Source organism: Protopterus annectens, chromosome 6.part0 (assembly GCF_019279795.1).
Source record: "Protopterus annectens isolate FY-2018-M chromosome 6.part0, PAN1.0, whole genome shotgun sequence".
Taxonomy (NCBI): Eukaryota; Metazoa; Chordata; order Ceratodontiformes; family Protopteridae; genus Protopterus; species Protopterus annectens.
This window is the reverse complement of record NC_056737.1, coordinates 1,716,551,897-1,716,572,770: the sequence shown is the minus strand read 5'-3', so window position 1 is coordinate 1,716,572,770 and position 20,874 is coordinate 1,716,551,897. Positions and strand designations below refer to the sequence as shown.

The following is a 20,874-nucleotide window of genomic DNA, read 5'->3' as shown; positions in this document are numbered from 1 at the left end:
TCAATAGCTCCCTCTGATGAAACACACACTTGTTATATTTTTAGCTGAAATAGCCACGGTTCGAATCCCGGGAGTGGTAGTAAGCTGTATGCATAATTTCAACTAGGATTTTGTGAAAATGTGTAGAAACAGTCAGGTAGTTTTAACACACATTCCCTCCACAGGTCTTTCAGGTAAGAGAAGGTATAAAGTAGCTATAAGAAGGTTGTAGATATGCTGTGTCCAACACCCATGGTCCAACCCCAAGGCTGCAAATGACAGCAAGATAAGTACATACACCAAGTGGTCTCCCTCAAGAAATATTCAGAAGTGTCATTTTGTCATAGCTACTGGTCCCTGCTAACAACCAGGGTGACTGATAGAAATCAAGGCAGAGTGTGTCAGTAGCACATACACATACACACACACACTCACACACACACACACACACACACACACACACACACACACACACACACACACACACACACACACACACACACACACACACACACACACAGTATGAGTGCACATATGTAACCCTGACTATGTAAATATGGGTAGAAACAGTCATGTAGTATTAACAAACATTCCCTCCACATGTCTTTCAGGTAAAAGAAAGTATAAAGTAGCTATAAGAAGGCTGTAATTATACTGTGTACAAACATACCACTGCCCAACCCAACACCATAGTTGTAATAATACCTGTAGTGTAATGAGTAGAGCAATGATCATTAATGCTGTGACCACTGCAAGAATCTACATTTGTTAACTGACATCTCTCTCTCTACCCCACCTTATCTTCACCAATAATCTAAACACATAAATGAATGGGTATGTTTTCCACCAACTAGTACTGTTGGGACATGTGTCCTGTTGTTCTACAAACATTGACATTTATTCCAATTAATGTTCCCTGTCCAAATACTATCATTGGTGGCCTGTTGCTATCAATGTAACCTGCATGCTGGTATAATGCCCAATGTGGTTCCATATATGCATGTGTTCTGTTTGCTATGCAAATGTTCCAAATCTGTTATTTTGTGTTAATGTGAATACTCATGCATGCTGTTATAACTAATCCTGGAATGTGTTTACCATTACTAACCAACATATGTTCTAAAACTGCAACACCATAGCACGTCAGGGAAGGCCGATCCCAGCAGATCCGCCTCTCCTGCATCATCTGGTCATGGCACTGGGCCCCAGCACATCTGGGACCCATCCCAGGACCTTCTTGTCCACTGGTCCTGCACCACCTTCGGGTGGAATTGCCTCAGGGGATGGGGCTCACCCCTCCCCTGGGCACAGACAGGATCCTGTCACCTGAAGCCAAGTCCGGGGTCTGGTGCATAGCGAGCTCTGCAAGGAATTTGGAGAGCATGGTGCAATTAGAGGGTCAGCCTGCCCCTCCTGCTCAGCCCCCAGCACTGCCACCTTTGGGGCTGTGAAGGTGCAGTGGTGTCTGACCATAGGTGGGGTCCTCAGTCCCACTGTATTCATTTGGGGGCTTGTGAGCTTCCGATTACCAAACACCCCTACCCGTCCAAGGTGTTTACCCCCACATGTGTCATATACCACCCCTGTATGCTGTCTTGTCTGTCTTCCTACCCAACTAACCTCCCCAAATATACCTACTATCCTTCCCCAACATCCCACTGTCATTTAAAAAAAAAAAGGGCAATCTGCTGCCCCCCAAAAATTTTGCCCCATACATAGCTGTCCATTTCACACACGTGTCCACTGGACACATGTCATTTTGTCTAATTGGCTTCACAACACATTATTGTTGTCCTCACCCTTCGCTCTCAGGGGTTTGAGTGTCCAAATGTACCTCCAAATTCAGTATATATGCACAGCTGTTGCTGTAGAAGAAATGGACAGCTATGGACCTTCCCTACATCTATCCTGCATGTCCCTAGCTATCTTTCATATTGTTTTACCATCGTTGTGCCCCCTTTTTCACCACAGCAAACTTTTTCATTTCTTCTAGCATGCCAAAGGGTCAGTTGCTAGCATCCTCTCCTGCTCAGCTGGTGAATCTGGGAATATTGAGGCAATGTTACAATTGCCTCATGTACACAGACAACCCTCTCCTCCTCCCACAAAACACAAATACATGCGAGAGATGCAACTATATAGCCAAACTGGAGGCTGAGCTCTCTCAACTCAGGACTGGCAAAAACAGACAGGAGGAGAAGGTAACCACACACACCATAAACCCAGTTTCACATAGAACTATCACAACTACAAATCAAACACATAAACACACAAAGACATACTCAGAGGCACTGATCAAAAATCTACCAAAACAGCAGAGGCCTCCAAAGCAGACACCCAAACAACTGCCACCTCATGACATAACACAAGCAACACATAGATCACAAAGTCAGTGTGCAAATCAGTCACAGCCCTTAAGGCCAAACACAATGCCAGACACACTTGTCATAGGTGACTCCATAGTCAGACACACTGACGTCCCACTCACCAGACTGAACAAGGAGAGGGTCACAGTAAGCTGCCTGTCGGGCGCTAGAATCCGCCACATAACACAAGCACTCAGGTCACTCCACAGCAAGTACAAGTATGACTCAGTCATTGTCCATGCCGGTGTGAATGACCTGAGACGTACCTCCCTGGACTACATGAAAAGAGACATAAAGGAGCACTCAGATTATGTAGCCCAGGCTGGTATGACCCTGACCCTGAGCAGTATATTACCTTCACCAAGAATGATGCCACAATACAAAGACAAAATGATCAGTTTTAATAATTGGCTTAATTTCTGGTGTCATTCTAAGGGGATCCAATGTCTGCCTGCCTGGAATGACTTGCTTGACAAGCCATGCTGCTTCACAAGGGACGGCTTGCACCTGTCACCCCTGGGTTTCCGGATATTGGCAAAGGCTCTTGCCACCCCCATAGTGCCTTTTTTAGACAAGGCTCAAATTCTAAACCCACCGCCCTAGAAAACAATAATGGAAAAAAACTAAGGGTAATGCTGCTCAATGCCAGAAGTCTAAATCTCAAGATGCACGCCCTCGAAGCCCTCCTCAGTATGGAGAACATCGATGTCTGTGCTTTGACTGAAACCTGGTTCAAGGCTCCTGAGAGCACCCCGGCACTATCAGGTTTTACCTCATATCATGCGTTCCTGCCCCAAAACCCAGACCATACCACAAAAGGAGGGGGTGTATCCATATTCATCAAGGATACCCACACCTCCAGGATGGTGGCAACTCACGAAGCATCAGAGACCATTCAGGTGCAATTAACCATAGGCAAAACTGCTCTACAGTTTGTAGCATGTTACAGGCCACCCTCTCAAACTCAGGAACCCCACACAGCCTTCCTGAAGACACTGGAGAGTATAAATGTCTCTCCAAACACCATCATATTGGGTGACTTCAACTACCCAAACATAGACTGGGAACATTACTCAAGCCCCAATACCCTAGCCCAAAGGTTCCTGGAGTTCATAAACTCAAATGCTATGGAACAACTTGTCACCATTCCCACAAGAGGTGAAAATATACTAGACCTGATCATCACAAACATGGGGACAAAATGCTCCACACGGAAGTATATCCCTCATTGGTGAGATCAGACCATAAACTAATCTCACTGGAGATCCACATCCCGCCCCCACCCCCAACAAAAAAGACCACAGTGAAGAACTTCTCAAAAGCCAACTTCACACTTCTTAAGACTGGTGTGGTATCCTTCAAGGCCCCTGAGCCATTGGAAACCACAACCCACGCTGCTGAATCCCTTACAAATGCTTTCTACGAGCACCTCCAGGATTGCATGGATCAAGCAATCCCACATAAAATCAAGACCCTTTCCACCAAAGGCAAGCGCCTGATCTGGTGGACCCCAGCCATAAACAAACTTTACAACAAGAGCAGAAAGCTACTACAAGATAGAGCAAAATCCCTAAAAGGGAAGACATCTCTGATCAATACTAGTAAAAAACTACGATCACTCATAAAATCATCCAAGGCCAACTTTGAGAGAAAAATCGCCAAGGGCTCAAAAGACAATCATAAGGCCTTCTTTAGCTATGTTAGAAATCTGGGTGGAAACTCCCAGATATGCTCAGAATTAGTCGAAAATGATACAAAAATCACTGAACCCACAGACATTGCAAACATACTGGCAGACAGGTTCAGTGAAAATTTCTCCCTCCCCAAAAGGAGAAATATCTATCCCAGCAGAGTGTAGCCTCCCAATCATCTCAAATGCCCAGGTGAGAGCTGCTCTCTCTAAAGCTAAAAACACAGCATCAATGGGACCGGATGGTGTCCCTGGTTGTGTGCTACACGAACTCAATGAAGAACTAAACCCACACATAAGGCTGCTGTTTAATCTTAGCCTTACCACAGGATACGTACCCAAAGAGTGGCATACGGCAACTGTGGTCCCACTCCACAAAGGCAGTGCTTCTACAGACCCTGGTAATTACCGCCCCATAAGCTTAACAAGCCTGGTCTGTAAATCTATGGAGAGGATCATAATGGAACTCATAAATAAAGACATAGGGGACCTATAGACATTGGATCCTACCCAATTCATCTTTGTCAAGGGTAGATCATGCCTCTTGAACTTGGTCGACTTTTTTGAAACAGTCACCAAGGCCATTGATGAGGGTAAGGCAGTTCACACAGCCTACCTTGACCTTGCAAAAGCTTTCGACACAATACCCCACTCGGGTATCATAGAAAAGCTCACCAGCTTAAATGTAAACCCATATGTCACAAGATGGGTTGCAAACTGGCTCAAGGACAAAACCCACAGGGTTAGAGTTGCTGGTGCCATGTCAGACTCCAAGCCGGTCACAAGCGGTGTCCCACAGGGCTAAGTCCTGGGCCCCCTCTTGTTTGGCATCTACTTTTCAGAAGTGCAGGCAAACATAGGAGGATTGTGGCTGACAAAGTCTGCAGATGACTGCAAACTGGGCGCCATAGTTGAAAATCCATCAGACACAGATATCCTTCAGAGAGGTCTCATAGAAATGGATAACTGGTGCCAGAGCCATGGCCTTAAGCTAAACGCCAAAAAATGTATAGTCATACCCTTTGGTAAAAACAAGGTAACCCCAAGTTACCACATAGGTGGCAATCCATTAAGCACAGAAGAGGTTATCAGGGACCTGGGGACCCAAGTTGACAGTAACCTTTCTTTTGACACTCACATTGCCAAAGTGGTTAGGAGGACCTTCTACATTGCCCACCTGATTATGAAGGGATTCACATCCAGATCAAGGCAGGTCATTGTTCCCCTGTACTCTTCACTTATCAGACCAATGATTGAGTACAATGCCCCATTCGGAATGTATCTTACCCGACACCTGCAGCAATTGGAAAGACCCCAAAAGTTCCTCACCAAAAGGATAAAGGGGCTCAAAAATAAGCCATATGCTGCCCGACTGAAGAAACTCCAGCTCTATTCAGTTGCATACCGTCTGCTCAGAGGTGACCTGTGCCTGACATACAAGGCCATGTCCAACCCGAAATTAATGGACATGCTCCACCTCAAAAATCCAAATCCACCAGAGCCACAAGAGCAAGAGACTTAAACCTCAACATGGATATAAATAGGATGTGCTGGAGGGACAGATTCATCACCCAGAGACTCCCTATGCTGTGGAACAGAATCCCGGTCCATGTGAGACAGAGCACCTCGCTGGCTCTGTTCAACAGGAATCTTGACCAGTGGATGGGAGATCGTAGGTTTACCCCGGGGATCATCTCTGTATCACTGCTGGACAGAGGCACAGCAAACTAATGGGTATAGTATTCTTCAACCTAAGGGGTGGTGAAAGCCACACAACTCTGGCTAGGCTTATAAATGCCCTAGGGCAGATAGCCTAGTATGAACCTATGAACCTATGAACTTTCCTATCACCCCTTTTTTTCTATTCTTTTAAAGAAATTAGCATGGCGGTAAGCGCGAGTAAGCAGTAGTAAGCGGGAGTAAGCCTGCTTGTGCAATTCTAAGTGATGCCTACACAGATTAAGCACTTTTAAGGCTGTCTGTAAGCATATTTAACTGGAAGTTAGCATTGCTTACCACCAGGCAAACCCGCTTACAATTGCTTCAAAGTGCCTTAATCACTTTGTATCCAACAGCCCTTGTTCTGCCCAGCAACAAAATAATCAGCCCTAGCAAGTCTTAAACCCAGAACCCTGCACACCACCACAGCAAGTTACCACTAAGCCATCTGAGCTGTAGATACGGCTGATGTTTGTTCAAACATATCATGCAGCACAGTCATTTAACAGTAGGGAAAATTATATATATATATATATATATATATATATATATATATATATATATATATATCTATATATAATATATATATATATATACATACACACACACATATATATATATATATATATATATATCTATATATATATATATATATACACATACACACATATATATATGTATATGGGAAACTGATGCAGAATAAGGTGAAGTCCCAAGACTGGAAAAAACCCTTATCAGCCTAAACAAAAGGTTGAGATTCCTCATCAAATCCTCTAAAGCTAGCGATGGAAACAGAATTGCAGCAGATAGTAAAGACAATCACAAGGCCTTCTATAGTTACGTAAAGGATCTCTATGGCAATACCCAGATTTGCTCTGAGCTACTGCACAATGGTATCTCCTATACAGAGCCAACAGATATTGCCAACATACTGGCCTACAGCTTCAGTGCTAACTTTACCCCTCTTACCTCCCCCAAAATACCAATCACAATACCAGTAGATTGCCAGGCACTCAGTTGCAGTATGAAAGCTACAACAGCAACAAGTACAGACCACACCTGTACTACTAACACTCATATGTCCACACCCCCTGCCACTTATATATTCCAACTCCGAGGTCGCACTACAGTGGGGAAAAGGGTAATTTCCTGATCCCCACTGTACCATGAATGAAACATACCACATTCATTTCACTGATGACAGCTGTGCGAATGCACTTTGCATTTGCTAAAGGATTCTTTCGCACTTATGCAGGTTAGATGAAACAGAATCTTCTGTTAGTCAGCATTCTGAGTTTCTTCTAACCTGCACTCAAGATTCTAATAGTAAACCTATCTATCACAATACCAGTAGATTGCCAGGCACCCAGTATTACTGCTGCACAGGTTAAAACAGCACTGTCCAAGGCCAAGAATACAGCTTCTATGGGACCTGAGAATATTCCTGGCTCTGTTGTACATGAACTACAGAGTGACATGGCACCACAACTGTGTGCCCTGTTCAATCACAGCCTCACCTCTGGCTTTGTCCTTACCAAATGGTGCACTGCTACAATCATCACTCTCCACAAAGTAGGAACAACTACAGACCCTGGTAAATATCACTCCATTAGCCTGACGAGCTTGATATACAAAGCTATGAAACGCATCATCATGGACCTAACAAACTAGGATATAGAGAATCTCCAAACTCTGGACCCCACACAGTTTGGTTTTGTGAAGGTTAAATCATGCCTGCTCAACTTGGTCAACTTCTTTGAGTCAGTCACCATAGCTGTGGGTAAAGGCAAGGTGGTTCATACAGCCTACCTTGATCTGGTCAAGGCTTTTGATACCATTCCCCACTCAGGAATCATAGAAAAACTCACTAAGCTAAGCATCAACCCCTATATCACTAGGTGGGTTGCAAACTAGCTCACAGATAGAACCCACAGTGTGAAAGTAGCTGACTCCAAGTCAGACTGCCGACTAGTCATGAGTGGAGTCCCACAGGGTTCGGTCATGGGTCCTCTCTTGTTTGGTATCTACTTCTCTGAAGTCCAGGCCAACACAAAGGGACTCTGGCTGACAAAGTTCTCAGATAAAGTTGGGAGCTATTATTAACTCCCCAAGTTATGTTGACATCCTGCAGAATGGCCTCACTGAGACCAACGACTGGTGTCAGAACCATGGCCTTAAGTTCAATGCCAAAAAATGTGTTGTCATCCCCTTTGGGAAAAAAACAGTTCCCATGTATTACCACATTGATGGCGGTCCACTGAACACAGAAAGTGTTATAAGAGTTCTGAGAACACAGATTGACAGCAACCACTCTTTTGATCACCACATTGCCACTGTGGTAAGAAAGTCCTTCTATGTGGCACATGTCATTATTAAGGGTTTTGCATCCAGGAAGAAAGAGGTCATTCCCTCCCTCTACTCTTCCCCTCACTAGGCCAATCATTGAGTACAATGCCCCATTTGGCATGTACCTCACTAGACACCTGCAACAACTGGAGAAGCCACAAAAGTTCCTCACAAAGAGGATCCTAGGCCTTAAACACTTGTCCTATATGGACAGACTAAAAAAACTCCAACTATTCTCTGTCTCATATCCCCTACTTAGAGGCAATCTCTGCTTGACTTACAAAGCCATGTATGACCCAGCTCTGTTAGAAATGCTACATCTAAAGAAATACCAATCCCTCCGCACCACATGCTTCAGAGACCTCAACCTCATTACCACAATTAACAGAACATGCTGGAGCGACAGGTTCATAAACCAGAGACTGTCTATGCTATGGAATAGACTTCCCATACATGTCAAGCAGAGCACCTTTCTGACCCTCTTCAAGGGAACTCTTGATGAGTGGATGGGAAACAGAAAATTCATCCCGGGGGTAACTCCAGTGGCTCTACTCGACAGAGGCACTGGAAACTAAGGTCGGGTGGCACTATGCCAGGGAAATCCTATGGCTAAGCTTGTACAGGCCCCAGGGCCATTAGACTAGTACACACATATAAACCTATGAACCTGTATATACATATATATATATATATATATATATATATATGTGTATATATATATATATATATATATATATATATGTATATATATAAATATATATATATATATATATATATATATATATACATATATATATATATACACACACACACACACACACATTTATATCCTACAGCCCTTCTTCCCAGCAACAAAATAATCATCCCTGCCAAGTCTTGAATCCAGGACCCTGTACACCATAGCCACAGTAAATTACCACTACACCACTTGAGCTGTAGAAAATAAGGTTATTATTAGTGAGATATCTACTAAAAAGGAAAATTGAGCAATGGTTAGCAATGCACAGCTGTGGTTAGCTGGTGTATGACTTGCCTAAATATAGATTCTAAGTGTATTTGTGCATTGGTAAGCGTCGCTAAGCAAAGTGTATAAGGTGTAAGTGCTTATACATTTAACTGTGTTTTAGCTCTGCTTAGCATCACACAAACTCACCCAAACATGCTTACAGCCACTTTAAAGCACCTTAATCACCCTGTCTCCATCAGCCCTTATTCTACCTAGCAACGAAATAAATAGCCCATGCAGATCTTGAACCCAGGAACCTGTACACTATTGTCACTGCACTTAACCACTAAGCTATCAGAGCTATAAGAATATCTGTTGCTTTTTCAAATATATCATTTAATACATGTACCAAACAGTAATGAACTGCTTTGATTACTACAATTGTTTACTACCTGTTAGTGAAAACAGTGTGGAATCAGTCATGTTTCTATGTCTAAATATACACATATCAGATAAATATGGTGAGATACATCTGAGAAGAAATATACAACACTCATGTTTACACATAAAAAGGATATATATATATATATATATATATATATATATATATATATATATATATATATATATATATATATATACACACACACACATATACACACACACACACACACACACACACATATATATATATATATATATATATAACTAACATGTAGGGGAGTCATACCTTAGCACCATAACTCTCAACCTCTTAGTGCAAGGGAATGTAATGTAAGTATTGCAGTTATAAATGTAGAATGTTGCTACAGTAACAGGGCTTGTGTCAACATACATGTTCTGAAGGAAGGCTCTTCTGAAACTGACACGTACGCCATCGGTTATTGAGAGACATTATAAAATCATCATAGTGAACTACCACACAAATCACAGTAATGATTCTGTGGAATACAGCAGTAATATGAGCAGCAAACATGGACAGTCTGAAACAATCTGGTCAGTCGACAGGTATACACAGAACTTCTAGTGCAAGAAATGTGGACCAAGCCTGACAAAGGAGATGATTAAAGCCATGAAAATGGGGATATATCAGAAATACTGGAGTAGATAAGCTCACACAGTTGATGCAGTTACATCCTCTTGTCTGTCCTAACATATATTAACTGGAAGAGCAGAGTTCCCAAGCCCACATACTTCCCACTAGTTAGTGACATACATCTTCACCGCATCCCACTGCTTTGTCAGAAATACACAACACGTATGGTGGCCAGGCGACAGTACATCTGACAAATATCTGGACATAACATCACACTAGGGTAAATACACTGAGCTGCTAGGCATGTCACCAAACACTGTCTAAACTACAGGCAGACTGCCACAACACTGACTCAAGTTTCCTATGGGGGAATAAACATGTACTTGCAAATATAGCAGGCACTACAGGCATGTAACAGCATGGAGTAACAGACACCAGTGTGAAAGTGCATACCCACAACCAATCTGAACACAGTCACATTATGGTAAGCCTAATTAATAGTACAGTATATGGACTGTGTGAACAAAACCCTTCATCATGTTTGCCACTCACACACTAACTCTGCATATACTGGCCCAATTCACAGTGTAGTCTGATGCCTGACTGTGGTATGGGACATGTCTCAGTCTGGCCCTACAAACATATAAGCTGATAGAGTAACAGTTCACTTATAAAACCATGCATCTGGACTCATGTATTGCACCTAAAAGGCAGGCCACCTGTGAGGGTGGCAGATGTTGTATCACATGATGTTTCAGTTAGGTATGATACCTCATGCTGCCATATGTGTCAGTACACACACTGTGGCCTATTTGTCTATAATATCACATCCATGGGCATTGTTAAAGCACACAGTCCACTTCTGAACATGTATAAGTTGAAAACATATGGATATGCCAGACACATCTGTACAGAGGACTGTACAATGGTTTAACCTAGTGCAAGTGAGGCAGATGCTGTTACCACACTATATAAAGTAATGGCAGCGGGAGGTAGTCACCAGCCATGTATGGTATACACATCAAAATGATATAAGCCACACAAGATATGATCCTCACACAAACAGTTGCCAGCATACGGATTAGAACTCCTGCCTATCTAGGTATGTCTACTATAGTGTTATGCAATTACTGCACTCGGTACAGAACTTACTGAACTTTCACATGGCCAAATCCACTTGTAACTGCACAGCTGTGGTAAACTATTACAGGTGGCAGACAGTCTGCCTTCTGTTCCACCCGTACATCATGCTTGTTCCTCCTTTCTTGCACTTCAACTAGCATTATGGCTTGGCACTTCACCAGGTTATTGTATCAAGAAGTGTGGCACACCTGGGAGCCATCAGCAGTACTCATTCATCACAGAAGTAGCCCCAGTACTTGGTAGTTATGTCCACCTCTCCTGGCATGTTTGTATGGCAGTTATCTGTACTTTCACCCATTAAGCTGGAGCACTTGTCCATTCTGAGGCACTGTTGCAAATACCTCATGAACACAGACAACCTTCCCTTCTAAACTCCAAACACTCAGACCTGTGAGGGTTACCCATAAGTCACCCAATGTAGACATATGCACTCTCCAGCAAAGACTGGACTAGCAGGCCATGAGGATATGATCAACACCTGCACCACACCATGTGGAACACGTAGCTCACCATGATACCCACTTTGACAGCCATGACATACAGTGAAAAGCCACACACCCACCTTCCCAGAGACACTCAATGGACATTTACCCAAACAGCACAGACCAGCAAGACAGACACCTGCACAGACACCGTGATGTGGCACATGCCAAGGGACATATCTTTAACCTAAACAGTGTGCCCCTCAACCTAAGCTCCTAAGGCTAACCATCTTGCACAATGCAGTGATCATGGGCAACTCAGTACTGAGGCACATACATATCCCACTCACTAAGTTGAATATGGAGCAGGTAACAGCCAAATATCTATCACATGCCAGCATCCAACACATGACACAGCCATTCATGGCACTCCACAACAGCTACAAGTATCACTGTAGCCATGTGGGTGTGAATGACATGAAAAGAGACATGGTTGACCTCTATGATTATGTTGTCCAGGGAGTTGTGACAGTAGCCCTGGGTAGTGTACTGCTGTCACCCAGAATGATGCTGCGGTACTATCAATGGATTCACTGCAACATTGGCTTACATGTTCTGTGCCATTCTCAGGGTATCCAGTACCTCTCTGCTTGGGATGACATGATTGACAAAACCCAATGACATGCCACAGATGTCTTACATCCATCACCACTGGATTTCCAGGTACTGGCTAAGTGCCTTGCCACCCCTATGATGCCTTATTAAGGCAGTGTTCCTGATGTTATTACCACCATAACAGCTACACATGTATGCAAACTGAGAGTCATACTGCTCAACTGTAGACATCTAATTGTCAGGATACAGTCACTCAGAGCAGTCGGAGTGGAGGACACATGTCTGCTGTAATGGAGAGGTGGTTCACAGCAGCAGACAACAGACCTGCAGTATCAGGCTATGACACATTCCACATCTGTCAGGCCCCAAACATGGCCCACATTACACATCCACAGGTGGTGTCTCCATATTCATTATGGGTAGGAACACCTCCAGACTAGTATCTCATCATAATGCAGTGGAGATATTTCTGGTAAAACTGCCTTGGGGTAATAGTGCAATCCGGACCATAGCCTGCTATGGGTCCACATCTAGGTCCCTAGACTGCCAATGCACATTCCTCAACACTCTGCCATCTATGATGGTCCAACACAACACTGACATAGTATGAGTCTTCACCTACCTCTCCATCATCTGGGGAAAGTGGCCAAGCGCCAGTACAGTGGCCCAACACTTCTGGGAGTCATCATTTCCATTGCCCTAGAACAGCTCATATTGACCACCAGTAGAGGATGCAACAACCTTGACCTGTGTTGACTTCTTAGATATAGGACTGTTGCACATCCACAGATGTCAATTCCTGCATGGTGAGAATCACACAGGCTGTAATCAACATGGAACTCAACATGTCAGCCACATCCCCCACAAAGGTAACCACCTTGCAAAACCTCTCCAAAGCTAGCTTTGCAGCCATGAAAACAGGGGTGGATGTCTTCACTGCACCCATGGCAATGGAAAATGGCTGGATAACTGTGGAATAATACACATATGCACTGTACAAACAGATTCATGAATGCATGGTACAATCCAGAGGCAACCAAACCCAGAAACTGTCCTCCAAACACTGGGAGACAATGTGATGGTCCCCTGCCATTACTAAAGTGTACATCAGAAGAAGGACACTGTTGCAGAGAAAGGTGGTGCCCCATGACTGTTGAACTCCCTTATTAGCCTCAAACACAACTTTGGATCCCACATGGAATCCCCTGCAGGCATCTATGATGGCAGAGCTATAGCAGACAATGACGACAGTCACAACAGCCTTTGATAGTTACAGTAACAAACTCCACAGCATTAAACACAAGTGCTGTGATTTATTGCGCAATGCTAATACCTATCCTGAGACAGCAGATATTGGCCACATTCTTGGATACACATTTAGTGCCAGCTTTACCCCTCTCTCCCCCCCAAGTGAAGTGCTGAGTGAATGTGTTCTCACATGCTGTATCCCATTTCCATTCTAGGTGTCTGTGTGTCACCAGGATGTGGTTGTGCAGCATGACAATGGGGTATGGCACTGTGGTGACACATCCACCATGTCATAGGCAGGGCACAGTATGTGCATGGAAATCCCCTGTCTGTAACACAGTGATTGCATATGCCTCACAGATTATAGGGCCAAAGGTTGTACATAGGTATATGTTGATTTACATCTGTTGTAGAATGGAGAATGGTACGTGTTATGGTTTGGACACACCTCCGATTGCTAATAACCACAGCCACAGGGTATATTCATCAAACAAACACACTGGGATTATTATTCACACACACACACACACACACACACACACACACACACACACACACACACACACACACACACACATTTGCCAGTACTGAGATCTATAGCTGTACAAGGCTAGCCCAAGGAATACCCTGGCATCAGGCCACATGAAAATAGTTCCTAGTGTGGCTCAGTAGTATAGTCACTGGAGTGGTCCTCAGGGGTGGGTATTGCATTCCCCATTCACTCATCCAGATTTCTATTGTGGGTGGCCAGTGATGTGCACTGCTGCACATGTATGTGATTTATATTCCATAACATGGACAGTGTCTGGGTTATGCACATGTCCCACATGCATGTTCTTTGAAGTGTGGAAGTGTGCTTGAGGTCTCTGGGGCATATTGTGTGGACAGATTGGTACCTTCAGAAGTAGCATTCCTGACCTTGTTTGTTGAGACCTGGCTATGTAACTGAGGCAGTGATTGCACCTACATAGACAGTATGATACGGGATTCATTGGAGTTATTGGTGTCTGTCCATACAGGCATGTGTATAAGGCATGGTATTCCCTTTATGGGGTACATTTGCAGACTCTACAGTTGTTGCAGGCATCCAGTGGGGAATATGGCAAAAGGGCCACTGCACACATTGCTTGGGCTACTCAGAGGATGGAATAGGGTTCCATGTTCTTTTTCTTACTGCATAACACACACTCCATTAGGAGGTGTAACACATCAAAGTACTTTCTGATGTCAGTGGCACTGTTGTGGTTGATAGGCATGTAGTCCACTGCAGTCACACCATGGGTAGTATATGTGAGGCAATTTGCAGGAAAACTACGGATATAGTGGTTTCTGCCTAGCCAAGAGTGTTTGTGTATGGTCTGTGGGTGGAGAGTGCTCTCTGAGTATTATAAGGGTTGCCTATATTCACTAATCCATACTGTCACATAGTCATTGCACATGGCACTAGACAGTTATGGCTGTGGATTGTCTATACCAACCGCTACGGTGTTTGACAACTGTTGGCCTTATAATGTGGACATTGGGACATATAGGTCCTCAATATAATAATGTAACAAAACCTACCCTGCAATGGATCCTGTTATTACACAATCACACCAACACCCACACAAGATACTGATGGCAGACACACACACTTGCCAGTAATGAGTTTCGAACCCCTATCTAACTATGTACTGCTACTACAGTGTTACACATTTATTGCGCGTGCCACAGAGCTTATATATTGGAAAGCTCTCCAATGGTATCTTTGAAGGTGAGTGACATCAGCAGCAGTGCTAAAGGAGGGGTAATGAAAGTGTAGTAAGTACAAATGACCCCAAAATCAGGTGTCAACAAAGACATACCCACTCTCTCACACACATTTTCACAGTTGCCAGGGCCAGGATTAAAACTCCTACCTAGCTCGTTTGCTATACTATAGTATTACACAGTTATCACATGCACCACAGAATTTATATGTTAGAGAGCTGTCCAAAAGTATCTTTGAAGGTGAGCGACATCAGCAGCAGTGCTAAAGGAGGGTTAAGGGAAGTGTAGTAAGTGTGAATGACCACAAAATCAAGTATCGACAAAGACACACACACTCTTTCACACAAACACACACATTTTCACAGTTGCCAGGACCAGGATTAGAACTCCTACATAGCTAGCTTGTTACACTATAGCATTACATAGTTATCACACGTTACACGGAGATTATATGTTGAAGAGCTGTCCAAAGGTATCTTTGAAGGTGAGTGACACCAGCAGTAGTGCCAAAGGAGGGTTAAGAGAAGTGTAGTAAGTGTGAATGACCACAAAATCAGGTGTCGACAAAGATGCACACACTCTCTCTCTCAGACAAACACACACATTTTCATAGTTGCCAAGATCAGGATTAGAACTTCTACCTACCTCATTTACAATACTATAGTATTATGTAGTTAATGCATGTGCCACAGAGCTGCAGGGCTGAAACTTGGCCAAAGGGTTATTTCAAGGTGACTGACATCAGCAGGAGTGCTAAAGTAGGGCAATGGGAGGTGTAGTGAGTGTGAATGGCCTCAAAATTATTCCTCTCCAAACACACACACATGTTTAACAGTTCCCATGTCTGAGATTAGAACTCCTATTTTTTTATTTTATTTTATTTTTATTTTACATTTGTTGACCGGGATAGTCTGACTTGATGCATGTCCATTTTCAGCAGAGGCCCGGGGAGAAAAGCTCCATGGGTAAGCAGATACAGCATTACATAATACCAGCATTACATATTACAAACAGACTATTTACAGAGATTACATAATTAAGCAAGTTAAACAAGTTCCACAGGTTAGAGTTAATCCTGAGTGCAAGTCAGGATTAAATTAAATTACACAGTAAACTGGTTAACAGATTTTTACACATTCTAGAAAGAGTTAGCCAGGCTTGATACATTGACATAGCCAGTTACGTGACAAATGTTTGAGTCTAGTTTTAAATTGACCTAAGGTGGAAAGTAAGGTAATATCAGCTGGAAGAGAGTTCCAGGATCTACTTACAGAGTTTACAAAGAGAGAGTCACTGGCTGTGTTATTAATTTTGCTAGTCTGAATTAGTAGTTTGTTAGAGGATCGAAGCGGTCTAGGATTGTTATAGGGGGTGATAATATTTTTAAGTGCAGGAATATTGTCCGGATTATAGAGGATTTTATAGGCCATAATCAGTTGGTTATACTGGATTAGGCTGGGTAGTTCAAGCCACCCAAGCTGATTTAGATTGATGCAATTATGTGTCCTAAAAGGCAGCCCAGTGGCAAACCTGGCAATGTGGCTGTAGCAAATTGAGAGTTTAAGGACAGTCTTGTTTAAATTTGAGAGTAGAGGGGATGCATACAGAAGGGTTGAAAGAAGGTGAGAGCAAGCTATGGTAATTTTAGCTGGATGGGTTAGGAAGGCTTTTATTCTGTAAAGTGACCCTAGTTTTTTATTGATGGTTTTGATAGTTTGGTTAACATGTAGGTCGAATTTTAGATTATTGTCTATGATGACACCTAATAGTTTTGTAGAGAGGTCGGGGAGATTATAGTGCCATCATTTGAATTTATGGTAAAGGTGAAAGCGGTAGACCTACGTGTTGGTGAAAATAAAAGCATTTTAGTTTTTTTGGATTTAGGATCAGACAACATTCAGAAAGCCAGTTTTCTATTGTATTAAAGATGGTCTGGGTAGCTGATCATAACTCTATTGGAGATGTGGCTGAGCAAATCAGAGTAGAGTCATCAGCATATTGGATACAGCTGACTTTTGGGATGACAGTATAAATGTCATTAATGAAGATAGAGAACAGCAAGGGCCCTAGTATAGAGCCTTGTGGTACTCCAAGGGTGTTAGGTAGAAGGTTAGAGAGTTTGTTCTGCCAGAGGACAGCCTGCTGTTGACCATTCAGGTAGGATTGAAACCATTGAAGGGCTCTAGTATCTAGACAGAATGTTTGCAGGGTGTGGATTAAAAGTTGGTGATCAACCATATCGAATGCCTTGGAAAGATCCAAGAAGAGGGCTGAGGATATATAATTATTGTTGTGATTATGGTTTATGGTGTTAGTAAAGGCCAGGAGGGCTGAAGTAGTGCTGTGATGAGGACGGAAGCCATGCTGAGTGTCTGCCATAACGTGATTTTGGATTAGGTGTTGCATGAGTTATCTATGAATACATTTTTCCATAATCTTTGCAAATGGAGAGAGTGTAGCTATTGGCCTATAATTGGAGAATTCAGTAGAGCTGCCTCCTTTGTGAAGTGGGATTACATAGGATATTTTCCAGATGGTGGGAATTTTAGCTTCTACTATGGTTCGATTGATTAGTATTAAGACGGGGTAAGCAATAGCATCAGCTGATTTTTGTAGGTACTCGGCAGGGAGTTGATCAGCAGAAAGTGTAGTGGATTTTAATTTTTTGATCAAGGTACAGATAAGTGAAGTGGTGACTGGTTGGAAGGTGAATATGAGTAGGTTTCTAGGGGAGCTACTTTCAGGACCAGGGGAGCTAGGAGGTAGTTGGCTAGCTAGGGCTTGAATTGTCTCAGTAAAGAATAGGTTAAAACTGTCAGAAACATCTTCAGGGGTTTTATCAATAGTAGCAGCAGGGATTGGGGTTGAAGTTTGTCCAGGATGTAGTAGATTATTTAAACCTGCCCAAAACTTCTGAGGGTTATTTTGATTTACTGTCTGTAAATTACAGTAGTATTGTTTTTTGTCTTGTAAAATTGTTTTTTTGGTTTTGTTCCTGGATTGCCTATATTTAATGTGATCTTGGGGGTCTTTAGAAGAATGCCATAAAGCCCATGCTTTGTTTCTAAGGGTAATTTTGAGTTTAGACTCTTTCTATCTAACTAGTTTGCTACATTATTACCCATGTTATTGCAAGCACCATGGAGCTGATAGGGCTGAGACTTGCCCAAAGGGTTATTTCAAAGTGACTGACATCAGCAGGAGTGCTAAAGTAGGGCAATGGGAGATGTAGTGAGTGTGAATGGCCTCAAAATCATTAATCACCAAACACACACACAAACATACACACACACACACACACACACACACACACACACACACACACACACACACACACACACACAAACACAGTTTAACAGTTGCCATGGTTTGGGATTAGAACTTCTACCTAACTACTTTGCTACACTATAGTATTACACAGTTATCACAAGTGTCATGGAGCTTATAGGGATAAAACTTGCCCAAAGGGTTATTTCAAGGTGACTGACATCAACAGGAGTGCTAACATAGGCAATGGGAAGTGCAGTGTGTGTGTGAATGGGCCATAAATCTTTCCTCTGAAAACACACACACACACACACACTCACTCACACACAACTTTACATTTGACAGGACTGAGTTTACAAATGCTACATGAATACTTATTTGTACTATAGTGTTACACAGTTATCACAAGCACCACAGGCACTATGGTGCTGAGGGCTACCAAAAGAATGTCTGCAGTGATTGACATCAGCACATCATGCGAGATAGGTCAATGGGATGTTTAGTGGGTGGGACAGGCCCAAGGGAGCCCACAGAATTTTTTGCAGGGGGGTGCAAACCCAGAGCCCCGCCCATGCAGCCCCCCCCCCCCACACAGCCATTCCAGTGTCTCATTACATGGCTATTTCTTCCCAGTTGCCATAAACACTGTTCAAAACTCTCAGTATGCATACTGTTTTATACTTTACTTCTACAATGGCTAAAGATATTTGGATTTAATTTACAACATTTATTTCAAATTTTATAGCACAAACACTGAGACATTTTCTAAACAAAGCAATAGTCTTACAATGAAAATAGACTTAGTATTAAAACCTCTCTGCCTTTGAAGTTCACATTCACAGAAACAGCATTAAAACCCACATTCAAAGAGAATGCATCTGGCCAGTGGTGGGTTAAGTTTACCTTTGGGCTGTTTTCAAATCAAAGGCCCCCTTAAACACATTTTTAGGACCATGCAAAAGTACTGTGATTCACCTTCCTGACTGTATTAATTATAATATATAATAATTGAATTATATCCATTGTATAATACAGCACTACTTGTTAGAGTGTGTTCTACATTTATAGTTTTGAACATTTTTCCAGTAAGCAATGGAACAAAACATATGAACCAGTTATGTAAACTGCCCAATTCAGAACACTTCAACCATAAAGGCCACTCAGACTTCTGTCATTATAGTCCACCAACATCAGTCAATATATACAATCTCTGCAGAAATAAAAGTCATCTGAATAACTCCACATTATAGAGATCTGAAGCTAATTAAGAGGTTGTTGCTAGAAAAATATTTCAGTGTTTCATCTACAAATTCAATGCGTGCTACCCTTGAAGAATAAATTCCCTACGTTATATTAAAAAATGGTAAGCTGGTATATTGCAATAGGGAATGGGTGGTAAGCTGAAAAACAAGTTCATAGTTATAGGCATCTCATCCAAAGGAGGACATACTCAGGACTGCAGCACTCCACCCCCTTAAAATACAAATCTACATGCTGTGGGAGTAGAACCTATAGCCCTCTGTATCAAGATGCAAGTATGCTGCTGCGCTACCAATACTGCCTTAGAATTCTATACCACAATAGTGATGCCATTTGCTAAACAAAACAGTTGCACATTTTAAGCAGGCTTAGCATGAGCAGCAGTAAACTTCTCTTCCCTTGAAGCCCACAATTCCTTGAAAATGCACTTGAAAATAAATTCCACCTGCTAACTCTAACTAGGGAATTTCACTCTCTCTCACACACACCTCATCCTCTTAGTGCAAGAAATCTGGACAAAGCCTAAAATAAATAGGAGCAGATTATAATTATTGCTCTCATGAACTTAGAACATTGCTAGAATAACAGGATTTATGTTAGTATGCATTTTTCTAAAGGATATGACATCTAAAACTCAAATGTCTCTCATTATTTAGCAACTTCAATCCTTTTTAGGAGGAATATGGAGCAAAAATATGGACATTCTCCAAAAACCTGGACAGCTGAGGGCTATGCTACTTCCTTCTTATACATATGTACAGACACACATACACACCATACTTCTCAATCTCTTTACACAAGAAATCTGGGCAAAGCCTGCTATAATGTTGGGGATAAAGGCCCAAACTAGGGACACATTTAGAAAGTTGCTAGAATAAAAGGATTTGTGTTAGAATGCATTTTCTGAATAATATGAAGTCTGAAATTGAAATGCATGTCATTATTTATTAACCAGCTATATTCAGATATGGTTGGTTGTCTCAGTACTCACCATGGCTTGCATATTCTCCTCTTTTGAAAGGCCCACTTTGCTTAACTTGTGTATTATTTCCTCAGTCACTTCACTGTGGGTTGCAAGGCAGCTTCAT

General features: G+C 42.5%; 1 protein-coding gene across 1 annotated transcript in view; it reads left to right on the top strand.

The window, feature by feature from the left end:
* The window catches only part of CDK15 (cyclin dependent kinase 15), a 1,846,298-nt gene that overhangs the window by 650,552 nt on the left and 1,174,872 nt on the right, over nucleotides 1-20,874 (top strand). The gene's annotated exons all lie outside the window — the stretch shown is intronic.